The sequence below is a fragment of the Montipora capricornis genome, chromosome 13, assembly GCF_036669925.1.
Source record: "Montipora capricornis isolate CH-2021 chromosome 13, ASM3666992v2, whole genome shotgun sequence".
NCBI lineage: Eukaryota > Metazoa > Cnidaria > Anthozoa > Scleractinia > Acroporidae > Montipora > Montipora capricornis.
The window spans coordinates 21,200,192-21,210,512 of NC_090895.1; the positions used below are offsets into that span (position 1 = coordinate 21,200,192).

General features: G+C 38.7%; 1 pseudogene; it reads left to right on the plus strand.

The window, feature by feature from the left end:
- The first annotated feature begins 3,419 nt into the window (after window positions 1–3,419).
- LOC138029491 (uncharacterized) lies at window positions 3,420–6,327 on the plus strand (annotated as a pseudogene).
- Window positions 6,328–10,321: the final 3,994 nt, after the last annotated feature.

Consider the following 10,321-nt stretch of genomic DNA (forward strand, 5'->3'; position numbering starts at 1 on the left):
ATTCGGTCGCGGTAATGAAAGAGGTCTATTGGTGTAGAAGAGATGAAAAATGTCAACTCCCATTGGTCCTCATTGATGAAATGAAGAATTCCAGTCCTAGACCAGATGTGTGGGGAGACAACTGACAGTTGAGCCCAGTTTAACGGCCTCATTCCCACGAGTCTCGTGACTCGTAGAGCATCCGATCAAGCAATCTATGGCGGATGGATGAGGTCAAAATTAATAATACCAAACTGAATCGCGTATCATTGTAACGAACGCATCATGTCTAGATCTAAATTGACTGGTCAATGTTGCGAGGCACACTTTCGAACCGAATGGTGTACTATCGTAACGAAAGGATCATGTTTAATTAAACTGAATGGTCGATGAAACTTACTTGGCATAAGTTGAGCCATATACACACACGCCGGGCATGACTAACTTGAATGTGAATAGCTCATCGCGAATGGTATTTTGGGTAGTACTCTGGGGTAAGCATCAATCTGATGTCATTAATATGCATAAATGAACAGATCGTAATCACGCGGGTTGGAAAGCACAACAATCAGCGTGCCTTCAAGATAACTACCCCTTTATAGAGGTTTTGCACGGCAGCCGTGTTGCATGGCAGGGACAATAGATTCTTTTTCCTATGGGAACAATGTTCTTTCTAATGCAAAACATTTTCATTGTTCCTGCCATGCAACATGGCTGCCGTGCAAAACCTCCATTGAGCACACGAAAAGTGGTTTCCAAAAACAACGTACACGAGAGGTTTCCCTGTTCTTAAAGGGGCATTGTCATAAGCTGCAGTATGCTCGAGTTTGTTTGCTCTCAAGCCAACGGAAAATTCTAGCCGCCATCATGGATTCACGCGTGAGTCACGTATATTCGCCGGAGTTTCTTTTTTGTCCACCATGGCCCTCCCCAGTAGTGGACACCATTTTGAATTTGTTGATTCAACTTGAAAAAAGTTAACCTAACACTTTTCAAGTTTTCAGAAGACGCTACCGCATGCGCTTCTCGTGACAGTTTTCCTTTAAGTTCGAGTCCTGTTTTTAAGTCCAGGATCCGCTGTGAACAAGTGCAAACTTAGTGGTTAGTCAACTTAACATCATATAAGTAAGTGTCATTATTTACCCTCCGATTTTTAGAGTAGCTAGTAGCTAATATCTCCGAGCATTGAACAGCACAACTTTAAGAATTCCAACTGACCGGAGGTAAACCAGTTGGCTATTTACAAGCGCATCCAGGAAATGGGGTGTTACGAAAATTAAGACCCCTTATATATGACCCCGTAAACAGTGGAAATTACCGTAAAGAAACCCGGGAAAACTTACCGCTAGTTAGAGATTTGGGAGCTGGATGTTGTCAACACAACTCCATAACACGATGGCATGTTGTGTGACAGAAAAAAAAAAACACTGTGACATTTGTCGACGTTTGGGACTGAAACTAACTATAGGGTCTTTCAAATAGCGAAAAAGTCAGTCTGTTAACCATTTGGTTGAAACCACTAAAAATATGATGCACGAATTATTTTCTTTTGTCAGTACACATTTATTATTCTACACACTATCAAAACAAGTCCACAATTTAGCCGTACGTCACGCAAACAATGATGGCCAATTTTATTATCATTATGTCTGTTTGGGGACTGAATAGGTTTACATGCAGGGCATAAGTGATTTTTTGTAACTTTCCCCGCATTTGCCTCACTCCCACGCTTATTACTTTAATAGCCTATTTCAATGCGGATATCAAGGACTGTCCTTGGGGATGGGGGATTGGCAAGGGATTTTCTAGTTTTTAATTTATAACGGAATTATTAAAGTTGTTATAGTTTCTGTTTTGACATGTCTTGTTTGTTTTTTTTTTTTTTTTTATACTGATTGCAATGTTTCTTATCAATAATGCGTCGAAGTACCAAAATAGCGCGATGTACCCCCTACCCCCAGACAGATGATATTTTATATCCCCAGTGTAATCAGCTGAGAAATAAGATTGTGAGGGAGGCAAATGCGGAGAAACATGTCCTACATGTAAAAAACTATTTCAGTCCCCTATTAGACATAACAGTAAGATTGACCATCTACGGCATCCTATTATTTGCGTGACGTACTGCGAAATTGTGGACTTGTTTTGATATATAGTGTTCGGAATAACAAATGTATACTGACAAAACAAAATAATTCGTGTATCATATTTTTAGTGGTTTCAACCAAAGGGTGAGCAGACTGACTTTCTCGTTATTTAAAAGATCCTATCTTTAGTTTCCGTGCTAATATAAAGTAAGCGTCGACGAATGGCACTTTTTTTTTTCTGTCACACAACATGCAAGTATGTCATGGCGTTTACGTCTAAACCATGTTGACAACATCCAGCGCCCAAATATCTGACACCAGCGGTACGTTTTCCTGGGTTCAGTTCCCGTAATTTCCACTGTTTAGAAGGGGTCTTAGTTTTCCTAACACTCCATTTTCTGGATGCGCTTGTAAATAGCCAACTGGTTTGCCAGTTGGGATTCCTAAAGTTGTTTTGTTTAATGCTCGGAGATATTAGCTATTATTAAGAACTAAAGTAAGGCTATCAAATTTCCAGCATTTTCATTGGCTCGTCGGACACAGGCTATCGGTTCATACACATGCTGTACATTATATGATCAAGAAACGCGTCAGCAATAAAGCGAACTGAAAACATTTTTTTCAGCTCTGTAAAAAAATGGCCGACAAAAGCCGTTTTGGACCGGACTTGACCGAGGCAGAAATCGATGCTTAAGTCGTCATGGAAGAGTTGTTGATCCTGGAATTTTTAATATCAATTATTTTACTCGGGCTTGCTGGATATATCGAGGATATTACATGGTCGCGCGAGAATACGAATTTTATCTTCGAGTGCGTAAAGTATCTCTCACGTGTTCTGTTTATTTTGTAGATATTGATGAAATGTCTAGATTTAAAACAACTTGTTTTACTCATTTTTGAAACGATGAAAACGTGGTTACCAACTGCTAAAACACGCATGTTGTGTAACATGAAACAAGTAACGAAAGTTATGAAAAACAAATCATGATAATGTACAGGGTTCGCACAGTCTTGAAAAGTCCTTGAATGCCAAAAATCCTTGAAAAGTCCTTGAATTCCACGATAGAGCTCAGTGAAAAGTCCTTGAATTTTCTCCAACATAGACTCCGAAGAGTACCAGGGAAGTTGTATCGTGAAGATTAGAGTGTTCTTCCGTTTTAATTTGTAAAAAAAAAAAATATATATGCAAAGAATTACGTAAAATTTAAGGCAAAACGGAACACGACCCAAAATGTGAGCCGAGAACAGATTGATCAGCGGTTGTGTATATGAGTTGTAATGCTCTTGCGCATGCCACATGGCACTTGAGATTACGGAGTTGAAACGTTGCGTTGGTCTTGGTTTCGTTGCAAAATGCCTTGAAAGTACAGTTTTAGCCATAAGTGGTCAACTATGGAAGAGTATAAATGGGTTATGCAAGTTAAGGGCGATTCGAAGAAAGCAATCTGTATTGTATGCAACAAAACTATCGCTTTAACAACGATGGGTGAGAGTGCATTGCGTTCGCACTTGGCGGGAAGAAAACATCAGGTGAATGTAAACTCGAATTAATGGAACAGCAAGTACTATGAAGCCTTTTTTTTTACACAGAATGAACTTCGGATGATCAGATGAGTATTTGTGCGGCAACAGTAAATCAGGAGAAGGTTGCTACTTTGAGTCCTGACGAAGATATGCCAATGAACATTCCACCATGTTGCACCATCGTCTGGGAAATCAGTTTCTCAGTTTTTCAGCAGAAATGATGTACTCAAGTCTAAGGTACTGTGGACTTTGAAAAGAATTTCAAGTCATTGTTGTTTTAATTCCAATGAAAACATTGACAAAATTTTTCGTGTTATGTTTCCTGATAGCCAAATACGGCTGCAAAATTTACTTGTGGTTCAAGAACAACATCATATCTCTGTGTTTTTGGTTTAGCAAAACACTTTAAGGAAATGTTGATGAAAGCTGTAAAAGGATATTCTACGATTCTTTTTTATGAGAGTTTAAACAAGAAATGTCAAGCAAAGCAAATAGACATTCACGTTCCTGTCTGGGAGGGTGACAAAGTTGTCAAAGATGTCACACGTTATACTTTGGTTCACAGTTTTTGGGTCATGCTACTGCTAATGATATGGTCTGGCATTTTGATGAGAGTTTGGTGAATCAGCGGACTTCCTATTTGTAACCTAGCACAAATAAGAGTGGATGACCCTAGTGTTAATTGGAAATTCTTTACAGATATGAAGAAGAAACTAGTAGCTGATGATTATGAAACCATTTTGATAAACATAGAGTCACGTGGACTCCATATTGTTCACAATAGCTTCAAAACTGGAGCAACTGCAGAAGAGTGGAAAGTGGAAGCATTGCTGTCAAGTCTTTATTACCTTTTTAAAGATCACCAGCAAGGCGGGAAGATTTCGTAAAGGTTTCTGGCTGCACGAGATTGCCCCTCAAGTTTGTGAATCATAGATGCCTGAGAATGAGACTGTTTGTGAAAGAGCTCTTGAGATGTGGGAGGACATTCTCAAGTACGAGAAAGCTGCTGAATCGAAGGAAATTACGAAACTAGGAAACAAATCATATGAAACAATTGTTGAGGCTACCAAAGACAAACAAATAAAAGCTAAATTACGATTTTTCAAATGTGTAGCAGGGCAAATTCAACCATTTTGGCTACCTTTCAAAGTGACAAGCCACTGACACCCTTCCTTTCTAGTGAACTTTGTAACATTATCAGGTCATTAATGCGGAGTTTCGTCAAGAAAGACGTTTTGTCAGAAGCCTCAACTGCTGACAAGCTTGTCAAACTTGATGTCACTGACAAAAGCATCCATGTCAACTACAAAAAGATTGACATTGGTTTCTTAACCGATAAGGCAGTAAAAGACTCTGTTGCAGTAAGTGAAAAGCAAGTTTTGGAATTCAGACTGCATTGCAAGACCTTTTCTAATAGAACTGCTACAGAAACTTTTGACCATGCAAATGCCCAGCCTCGTATTCCTCAGTGAGAAATCTGAGTGCATTGAATCCCAGAGAGATGGCTTGTAATGTAGATCACTTCATATCCAGGTTTAAAAAGGTTGTAACCCAGCTTGTGAATGTCAGAAGGATCAAAGAAAGTGACTGATGCCATTATGCAGAAGAACACCACTTTTCTGGACAACATAGCAGCTTTTGGATATGAGAAGTTTTCGAACTTGAACTTCAGTATTGACAGATTAGATGAGCTTTTCAGCACTTACATGAATACACATCCTTGCTAGAAGATGTTTTTAGTAGTACAGCTCATTTTATACCTGTCTCATGGTCAATCTTCAGTGGAAAGAGGTTTCTCTTTGAATAAAGAGCTTGAAGTTGAGAAAAATCAGTCACTTGTAGATTAGCACCTCGTGTGTGATCATATTAACCCTGTTGGTGGCATTTTGAATGTATCTATCACCCAGCCTTTGCTTGCCTCATGTTCTGCAGCAAGAAAACGTTATGAAAGGTACCTTGAACAACAAAGACAGAACAATAAATCTGAAGAAGAAGTCGGAAGAGGAAATCTTTGTTAACAGAAATTGAGGAACTGAAGGAGAAAAAGGGGGAACGAGTGTGGAGATAGATGAACTGATTAAGTCAGCAGATAATTTGGCTGAGGAGGCTGAATTAACAGGGAACATATCTTTTGTGACACAGTCCAATTCCCTTCGGTGAATATCTAAAGAAAAGGCAAAGGAACTTAAGAATCTGGATAGCAAGTTGGAAGAGAAGCTTTAGGCATTAAGAAACTGTTAATTTGGAAGGTACAGAACGCTTTATTTTGTTAAACGAGCAACATGACATTCCACGGAGGGTCCTTGAAAAGTCCTTGATTTCAATTTTCTGTACGAAACCTGGTGTAAAATTTTGTAATAAAATTGTTAATGTAGTAGAAAAGAATTATATTAAAGCACAAAAATATCTTACAATGAGGAGGAAGCTCGCTTTTTATTGGCTAATCGTGTTGGTAACCATGACGACACCTATATTCTCATATGTGAAAGATAAAAATGATATGTTCACTGCGCGTGGTGAAGATATGATCTTTTAGTAAAAGGAGAAATCCTGGTATTTTATCAGTATCTGTATAATAAAAATGATTATAACCAACTCGGAGCTACGCCCTTCGTTGGTTATCTATCAATTCATATCCAGGGCGCCCGCGTAGAATAATTTGTTGACGAGCTACTCTAAAAATCCGAGGGTGAATAGTGATCGATACTTAGTTATATGATGTTGACTAACAACGTAAGTTGGCACTCATTCACAGTGGATTCAGGACTTTAAAACAGGCCTCGACTTTAAAAACTGGGAAACCTGTCGTGAACGTTTTGTTTTGAAAACACTTTTCATGTGGCTGCCCAATAAAGGGATGGTTATCTTGAAGGCCCGCTGTTTGTTGTGCTTTCCCACTTTAATTTAATTTTTAATTTAATTACAGCTTTTAGTACGCATTTTGCTACGCCTCAATGCGTGTACACTACATGATACATACAAAAACTAAAGCTAATAACAAAAAAGTAATGATAATAATAAAGATATGTATATATAACTAGAATAATATGAATTAATGATGGATGATATATAAAAAGTCAATAAACTAATATATAAATATATATATGTATGTAATAATATAATCTGTAAAGTATTAAGACTCGTGACTTATTCGGCAAGTTTACGATCTGTTTATTTATGCAGATTAATGAGGTCAGCTTGATGCTAATCCAGGTCCCCAGAGTGCTGCCCAGAATGCAATTCGTGGTGAGCCATTCACTTAATTTGTGATCCATTCAATACCCCGTTCAGTTCTCAAGTATGAGTATATGTCTCTTAACCTAGATAGATAGATAGATAGATAGATAGATAGATAGATAGATAGATAGATAGATAGTTAGTTAGTATATTTGTAAAAAGGAAAAAAAGTTGCAGCTTATAAAGCTGAATTGCGTATTTACAATATATAAATAAATATATAAAGCTACGCTAATAAATAATATAATAAATAATATTAATTAGTAATACAAGCCTAATAGATAAACTACTCTTAAAACGTTTTGTTTTACATTTGGAAACAACAAACCGCCTTTTGTGGCGTAGATCATAGCGCGATGGCTCACGGAACTGTAGCATGCTATGCAAGCGGTGGGTCGCATCATTTACAATCGATGTGAATGTCTTATTGCATAAGCTAGCGATGTAATCGTTAATAGATACAACGTTCGATAGTTCTAAGGCATCCGTGTAGGACAGTCCTGGGCAAATAATAGCTATGGCCCGTTTCTCTACGCGTTCTAGATCTTTCTTTAAGTACATGGGCAAAGCATGGGCAAAGCTCATTCCATGTGAGATTGTTTGAGATCGTATCACCGAGCTAATAATTTACTGCTATCAACGCATTCAAGCTCTTTGTTGTCAACAAAAATGGGTGCGAGTTGTGCTTTGTTTTCTGCAAATGATATCCTTAGCTCTTTACATTTATCACTGTTTAATTTAACCCGGTTCTCAGATGACCACTGCGCTACAGTATTTGCAATTATTTGAGAATTGCTACCGGGTCCCTTCGCAACGATCTTAGATGTGGTTGTATCGTCCACATACTTCCAGATGTTACCTACATTATTGATTTCTAAGTCGTTTATAATCACTAAAACAACCATGGACCTAATATTGTTCCCTGGGGGACTCCGGAGGGAACTGCACCCCTTTCGGAGTAACACCCCTCTGAGAGTTGTTTGCCTATGCTAAGTAAGTTTTTTAAACATGATCCATTCGTTACGATAGTGTGCCACTCAACATTGACCATTCAATTTAGAAATGATGCATTCGTTACGATAATACGCCATTCAGTTTGGTATTGTTAATTTTGACCTCATCTCACCCACCATAGGTAATCGGAAGGTCGGAAGTTCAACTCCTGCAAAGGAGCACTCGGATTTCTTTGGAGTATTCCCGAGTCACAATGATCTCGCTCCTACGAGTCTCGGGTCACTCATTGGTAGAACATCCGATCTAGTAATCGGAAGATCAGAAGGTCGGACGTTCGACGCCTGCAAAGGAGCATTCGGGTTTTTTTCCGAGTATCCATGGGTATTCTTGAGATTTAAGTATATTTGAGGTTATTGACCACCGTTGTCACAGTTTAAAGTAAAGGAGCGCAAGCAAGATGGCTACAGTGTGTCAAGTTTGCTAACAAAGAACGGTTGATGGTACCGCCAGTTAATGGTGGAAATTTTTATATATCCCAGACATTTGAGTGATAGACTGGGTGAGCATATTCTAACAAGTGGGAACTAAACGTAGGCTAGCTCACGCTAGGGTCATAATTTCTTTAACCCTAAGGATCCAGTCCTTAGGGAACAAGGAACCCACGCTGCGTAAACTATAACTGGTTTGCACCCATGTCACACGCGGCACAATAAAAATTTGCATAATAATAAGGTTTGGCTTTCAACGGAGACACAGGTTATTGTTCTTGCCATCCAATATGGACGCCGTGACGTCAGATACAAACCATCAATTCCTTGCAATTAATGACAGCGCACATGAGAATATTGGACAAACCAAAAGGCAGTTTGGCACGTGTTTGAAGGAGCACCAAAGAGCAGTACTCCTTTGCAAAAAAGAAAGCTCAGTTTTGTCGGAACACGCTTGTCAATCCAGTCATACAATGAAGTGGTGTGATTAAAAAATTATCACCACCAACAAGAGTTACAATCAACGCCTTTGTTTGGAAGCCTGGACATTAATTCCTCCCACCTCACGCTCCTTTGAATCATAATCATGGCGATCTTTTTCCTGACACCTATTTACAAAAATTAATAACAAATGACGCTAATTAGTGAGCATTTAAGAGGACTCGTGTAACAGCTTTAGATCACCATTGAAGAAGACACTAGGCAGGAGGGGCGAAACGTCGGGTCTTGAATCGTAACATTTTAAGTTGCATTAGTTTTAAAGGGGCTATGTCACGTTATTTAAGGGTGTTAAGGGGAATCTTTAGTTAATCACGAGAAGCGTCAAATTTACTATTTTGGATGGTCCACCTAACTGCTTTTCGAACTTTATCTATCTTAGATGGAGATAGCCCTAGAATAAGAATGAGCCCAGGACGCTCCTTTCTTCAGTTTCTTTTTTCTATTTGTGAACGCATTCTATACTTGGGTTAAAACTTCAACGGATTTTCTGGGATTTCTAACCCTAAAAATTACCCATTGATACGTATACGCTCCTGTATAGCAAAAATGGCGTGAATTCTTATTCCATAGAAAATATTTTCCAGTTTTTTCTATTGACGGAAAAAAACAGGCAGAACTTTAGCTAACCAAGAAGGCTAAGCTATTTCTCCAATGATTATCTCCCATTATGTTACGCTTAAAGTCACGCTATTAATAAGAAGTAAAGTCTTTGCCCATCAGGCCGGCACTTATCTCCGGCTTCTCCTAATAACGCCTTGTAAACTGTCCAGCATAAATAGAAAAAAAAGTTTGTCCTTTCCTTTTCAGTTCTCAAAGTGTTTTGAATAGTTAACATATTAATGAATTAGTGGACGGGTTCATACTAGGGATGCAAGAAGGTGTTAAGTTTTCCCGAGTTCTACTTTGAATGTGAACGGGGCTGATTTCAGTTGACATACCTATACTTTGTAATCTTGGAAACGAGGTGTTTTCAGAAAAGCCAAAGTGCGATCTCAAGTCTAGTCTTATCCCCCTGGAATGCATATTTGAGCAGATCAAAACACGATAAAGTGATAAGGCGTCAGGTAAGTCTCAAGTTGACTTGAGTTTGTCAAACTTATGGCCTAATTGGACCCCAGTATGAATTCTCCTGATAAATTCGCCTAATCTAGCCAGGTTGACCACCAATCGAAACAACTCCATGCCGTACAGTAACATTTCACAAATCGTGCGTGGGTCTGAAACTTCCCAAATTGTTAACAGCAAGAATAGAATTCTCGTGTGATAAAGGTAAAGGCGAGGTCTCACAAGAGCCACTAGGGGCCCAGGAGGCTGGAATAGCTGTGCACATATAGAATGGTGTTATCCGCCTCGGACACACAGCGTCACCCATAATAAATATATCTTATTAGATGTTTTGGTGTGTAGTATCGCTCACTATATTTTTTACGGGTTGTGCTGTGTTTTGACGAGCGAGTCAAAATACAAACAACGAGAAGAAATACTTAGCGATACTACACAGCAAGACATAAGCTCGGGCATAAGCTATTTATTATCCAACTTTTTTTGCAC